Genomic DNA, 6,804 nt, shown 5'->3' with positions numbered 1-6,804 from the left:
AATGTAGTGATCCAGAGGGGCACGTGCACCCGAATGTTTATAGCAGCAATGTCCATAATAGCCAAACTATGGAAAGAACCTAGATGTCCATCAACATATATTTAAAAAAAAAAATAGGAGGATGTGGAATGGAAATTCCCTTGTCATCCCACCACCAAGCTTCGCAGCCTATCTTCCTCTGTACTCCTTTCCTGAAGCTAAAATGGCAGAAGTATCCTTTCTTCTTTCTAGGCCAATGCCTTCTCTACATTCTAAATGTCATCCCCTTCCACGGGCCCCCCTCTCTCTCACATCACCTGATTCCCCCTCTCTACTTGACCAGTTTCATCACCATGCAGACATGCTGTAATATTTCCTGTCTTGAACAAAACTCCTTCCTCGACTCCCACATCCCTCCTCAGCAAACACATTTTTCTCTTCCCCTATCTGCAAGTACTGTCTCTACATGTCTCTCCCCAGTGTTGTCATCAACAGCTCAGATCCAGCCTCAGTTCCTACCCCTGAAAAAGCTCTTACCAGGGTTGCTGATGAACTCCATGTTGTCAAGTTCACTCTGCACTTCTCTGCTCAAGTGCTGTTATTCTGGCTGTTTGCGGTATTGATCTACTGGACAGTCCCTTCTGTTGCCCCATCTCCTACCTCACTGGATGCTCTTTCTCACTATCCTATGCTGGTTCTTCTTCCTCACTTTTTAAACCCTGGAAAATATGGAACTTGAATCTTGGGCTTTTCTTTACCTCCAGTCCCATAGTTTTAAGTCAGTCACACACACACACACACACACACACACACACACACACACACACAAACCTTCCTTTACTGAACCAGGCTCATAAACAACTACCCACTTTACTTCAAAACTTAAATAACTTATTGGCATTTAAATTTTAATATGTCCCAAACAAAACCTTTGAGACCCCACAAGTCTGTCTCATAGTTTTTCCTCTTTCAGTAGATCAGACCCTCATTCATCTAACTCCTTAAGCTACATATCAAGGGTATGCTTTGAATTGTATCCCCCAAACCTTCATATGCTGAAACCCTAACTCTCTAATACTTCAGAATGTGACCTTATTTGGAAATAGGGTCATTGCAAATGTTATTAGTCAAGATGAGGTCATACTGGAGTAGGGAAGGCCCCTGACCCAGTAAAATTGGTATCCTTTCAAAAAGGAGCAACTTGAACATGCAAGGTTAGGGGGATGCTTCTATACCTCAGCAAACCACAAGAATCTGGGAGAGAACATTGTCTCTCATAGCCTCAGAAGAAAACAATCTTGCCAACACCTTGATCTTGTAGTTCTAGCTTCCAGAACTGTGAGACAATACATTTCTCTTGTTTAAGCCGCTGTTGTGGACTTAATTATGTCCCCTCAAAATTCATGTGTTGAAAGCCTAAAACCCAATGTGACTATTTCCAGAGAGGGCTTTTAGTGAAGTAATTAAGGTTAAATGGAGTCAGAAGCTGGGACTTAGTCCAATAGGACTGGTGTCTTTATAAGAAGAGGAGCATCAGAGATTCCTCTCTCACTGGACACACACAGAGGAATGGCTATGTGAGGACACAGTGAAAAGGCAGCCATCTGCAAGTCAGGAAGTGGGCCCTTGCCAAGAAGCACATTTGAAGCACCTTGATCTGGGATTGGTAGCTTCGAGAACTGTGAGAAAATAATGTCTTTAGTTGAAGCCTGCCCCATTCTCTATCCAGTTGATGTCATTCTAGACAACCAATGCACTTGGGGTCACTCTGAACTACTTCTTTCTCCCAAACACTTTGCATCCACCCGACATGCATATCTTGTTGGCTTTCCCTCCAAAATTGATCCAGAATCTCTCTACTGCTCTCTGCTCCCGAAGTTCCCACCATCATTTCCCACACTACATAACACTTTAGCTTTCTAAGCAGGCAGTTATAGAACTTGCAAATGATACATTTCTGCAATGTGTCTTTTCCAATATGTATGCCTCTTGTTTCTTGTCCTAATCTTAGTACATTGTTTTAACTAAAATCGCCTCCCTTGTTAGAAACTCTCATAACAACACAAATCATATCCACTTCTACTCATATATGATTTTGTTGAATAAGTAAGTAAATAGACTTACCCATATTGAATAAATAACAATGTAGTTTCTGCCCCCACCCCTGAACTATATTGCAAAGTGGGGCAGAGATGGATTCCCCACTCTCTCCAAGTCCACGGCATAGGGTGGCCAATCATTAGGTGTATGTTGAAAAGAAGAAAGAAATAGAGACGTTTAATGAAAGTAAGCAGTGGTTTGTGGCGGAATGTCAGCACAGGCTTCTACTGGTCTTAGCTCCAAATGGATGTCACCCGTTAGAGAAGGTTCGGGGTTGGTGGGGTTAACATTATGCGAAGAGGGAATAGATACAATAAAGGCCTGGGCGCTATGAAAGTGTTATCACCCCACCTCACTCCAAGAGCTTCAACCCCTTCTAAGCTTCTGGATTTATGTTTTGCTTTAATTGCAAAGCCATAAAAAAAAGTATGAAATATCTTTCTTATCCATGCATGAATGGGGCTTCTTATGTTTAAAAAAAGGTGGAAAGAATTGCAAAGGAGAAACATAACAATAGATTTATCTTCATTTGAATAATAAATGTTTGTATGCCAAGAAGATAAGCAACAGTAAAAGGCAAGCAAGAGCATAAATACGTGTACCTAATGTGCACAGAGCATATGTGAATCAGTAAGAAAAACACTAAGATTGCAGCAGAGAATAAGAGCATAAACAATTCACAGAAAAGGGATATAGTGAGTATGTGAAAAAATAAACATGATAAAAATACAATCCAAAACAATGAAATATTTGAATAATTTTTACCAAAAAATTGAGTTACAGTTTCTTGCTGGAAAGGGTGAGCTGAAAACACCTTTCTGCACTGGGATTTGTTACAGTCTTGTATAACAACTCAGTTCTTCAGGGTCAAACCCTTTCAAGGTTCATATTCTTTAACAAGGAATTTTATTGCTAAGGAACCACGGTTCTACTTTTAAGAAGTTCTCACTCACATGAGGACATGGTGAATGCAGAGCTGGGTGGACTCTCTGTAATCCATATCACCCTTGATTTGCAAGAATTCAGTGGTGATTTATTGAGTTGGATTAAGCTGAGAAATGAATAGAACTCTGAAAGGACTAGACTACTCTGTATTAGCTACCTCCTACTCACTCTAAACTTCACTCAAACATAGCTGCTGGAGATGCCCCCCAACTAATTCAGGGACAGGTGAACCAGAAATGCCAGCACACTTGAAACCCTAGCCCCGTCCCATATACATAAGTGCTGTTTGGTAATCTTGGTCAGTCGCTTGTCTTCCTGTTTATGTGAAGAAGGAGGAGAAGGAGGAGGAGGAGGAGGAGGAGGAGGAGGAGGAGGAAGAGAGCAATAACAGCATATTTATTAAAAAATTTTTTTTTCCATACACAGCATCATTTACAATAGTGAGAAACAGAAACCTAAGCCTCCAGTTACCTGAGGAATTGTTAGGAACATTTTAAATCTCCATTCAATGGAACAGTATCTGTTAAAAAAAAATACTGCAAATAAACAAAAGTTATTTAATCACATTCAATTCTATTCCTGATTAAAATAACAAGAAGGGAGCTCGGAATAAAGGAGTTTTTCATCAACATGATACTTTAAAATGTATCTGAACCAACCATAGATGAAATGTTGATATGCATCCTGAGTCTGAGACATTGCCATCAAAGCCAAGGACAGGACGTTGCAGTAGGAACAGAACAAGAAACAAATGTCATGCATATTGGAAAGGAAAAGACACATTTATCATTATTTGCAAATTCTATGATTGTCTACTTATAAAACTAAGAATGTTTTTTACAAGGCAGATGAATACAGGATAACTTTTACAAAACTCAGCACCTTTCTTATAAGCCAACAATATGCGGACAGAAAAAAAGATTCAACTTGCAACTGCAAGAAGTATACGTATGTCATATAATATATATTAATATATAATGTATGCCGGGGTGTCTGGGTTGCTCAGTGGGTTAAAGCCTCTGCCTTCGGCTCAGGTCATGATCCCAGAGTCCTGGGATCGAGCCCCGCATCAGGCTCTCTGCTCAGCGGGGAGCCTGCTTCCTCCTCTCTCTCTACCTACATGTGATCTCTGTCAAATAAATAAAATATTTTATATATATATATATATATATATAATGTATGCCATGTATAATAGAATACTTATAATACATAATGTATAACATATATGCACATTTTAAATGCTTTATGTATGGTTTATATATATAAATTATGAATCATACACATATATAAATGTGTTTATATATATTATATATAGTTTATATATATTATATATATATATAAAATGTTGAAAAATATGCAGAACTTATAAGAAGAAATAAGAAAAAGCTAGACAAACTTACTGAGAGACATCACACAAGATTTAGGAAAATAATGAGAAATACCAAAACCTTGTTTTTTTCTGTTTGTTTTTCAGTAATCTATACCCCCAACCTTGGGCTTGAACTCCTGATCCTGAGATCGTGAGTGACATGCTCACTGGCTGAGCCAGCCACGGACCCTGAGAAATACCAAGAGCTTGACTGAAAAAAATTGCATTGTAAAGGTATCAGTTTTCCCTAAATTTAATCCATAAATGTAAAGCAATTATAAGCAAGATAGCAATGGTGTTATTTTTCTTTCGTAACTTGATGAAACTATTCCTGAGTTTAGATGGCAGAGCAAATAAACAATAATGAAATTTGGGGAGAAAGAAATAGAATCAATGTTTATAGCAGCAATGGCCACGGTCGCCAAACTGTGGAAAGAACCAAGATGCCCTTCAACGGACGCATGGATAAGGAAGATGTGGTCCATATACACTATGGGGTATGATGCCTCCATCAGAAAGGATGAATACCCAACTATTGTAGCAACATGGACGGGACTGGAAGAGATGATGCTGCGTGAAATCAGTCAAGCAGAGAGAGTCTATTATCATATGGTTTTACTTACTTGTGGAGCATAATAAATAGCATGGAGGACATGGGGAGTTAGAGAGGAGAAGGGAGTTGGGGGAAATTGGAAGGGGAGGTGAACCATGAGAGACTATGGACTCTGAAAATCAATCTGAGTGGTTTGAAGGGGTGGGGGGTGGGAGGTTGGGGTACCAGGTGGTAGGTATTAGCGAGACCACGGACTGCATGGAGCACTGGGTGTGGTGCAAAAATAATGAATACTGTTAGGCTGAAAAAAAAAATAGAATTGACTGGGGGCAATGGGGGAGAGGGTACTTGACCCACTGCATATTGCCTGTGTGTTAGAACTATCCCAGTCACTTCGGTCTTCACTGTGTGTGATTGGAATAAGAAGATGAATGCACTAGACCAGAAACAGAGCCAAGAAGACAGAAGGATTGGTGCTTCCCTGTGTCATAGTTGAGACTTCAGAGTTGTTTACAGGTGAATCTTTGGCGGGGTTAGGAAGGTCTGTCTGGGGAGGACTCATGGAGCCTCAGGAAATAGTTCATATGAAAGAAATGCAGGGCAAGGGCCAGTTAGTGGATATGGCAGAGGCCCTAGCCCTGTAAGGCTTGTCTTCTCTCCAGCGCTGCTGGAGAGATGATGGTGTTCCACAAATATTAAACAGAACTATACAGCTAAATCCTAGTTTAAATCTTAAACCAAATTCAATTCTGAACAGATTAAAAATTTACATGTTCGGGCGCCTGGGTGGCTCAGTGGGTTAAGCCTCTGCCTTCAGCGCAGGTCATGATCCCAGGGTCCTGGGATGGAGTCCTGCATGGGGCGGGGGTGGGGGGAGGGGGGGGGGGGGTGTCCCAGCTCAGCGGGGAGCCTGCTTCTCCCCCTCCCTCCACCCTTACCCCGCTGTGTCACGTGGCGCGCTCCCTTTCTCAAATAAAGAAATCAAATCTTTAAAAAAACTTACGTTAACTAATGAAAACATAAATATGTACAGTGAAAACAATAAATGTTTTAAATGTTGGGGGCGGAGAAGGCCTTTTCAAGCATGAGATAGCAAAGGGAGAAAATAGTCCAATGCCTCAGATGTGTGTACCAGCGACAGCATTGTTTACAGTTGAAACTAGGAATAGGGAGCAGGAGAGAGAAGTCGGTGTTGCTGTGCCAGGGAGAGACGCCATGAGATCGTGAGACTTGCCGGGGGGAAAAACTCACAATTCCTTTGTGTGTATGTGAGAGAAAATATGTATGTAGAAGAAAATATCAGAAGGATAGACCCCAATTACTAATTACTAACGTGATTCTCACCAGGTGGTGTGACTAGGGGTGATTTCAACCTTTTGGTTTATGTATGGATGTTTTGTCTTAATATTTTAATAATGTGCATGCTATGACTTTCATAATTTGATAAAAACAAAGGAAATAAGAAAGTCCTTACATTGTGTGAACTAAATGATGTAAAATCAGATTTGTGGAATGAAAAACAGGAAGGCAATATATACAAATTTTAATAATGGCTTTACTGGCTGGTGGGATTTCTAAAATTGCCACAATGGGAGCATATTACTTTTTTATGATCAGAATTGAAAAAAAAAATACAACTCCTGGGCTGTGTGTTGGGAAACAAGATTAGAAAAGGGGGAAGGAGTCTGGATTACAATCAGGTCTGGGAGGCAGACCAGCTGCAAGGAAACACAGATGAATCAGAAAAATGGCAGGGAGTGGCAGGTGCTCTGAAGGAAAGCACCCCAGGGCTGGGAAGTCACTAGAAGCAGGGAGCAAGGAGAGTGGTCTCTTCTGATCTTTTCTTCTGCCTCTCCTC

Source organism: Mustela nigripes, chromosome X (genome assembly GCF_022355385.1).
Source record: "Mustela nigripes isolate SB6536 chromosome X, MUSNIG.SB6536, whole genome shotgun sequence".
NCBI classification, from domain to species: Eukaryota; Metazoa; Chordata; class Mammalia; order Carnivora; family Mustelidae; genus Mustela; species Mustela nigripes.
The sequence above is the reverse complement of the archived record's forward strand: the minus strand, read 5'-3'. Positions refer to the sequence as shown.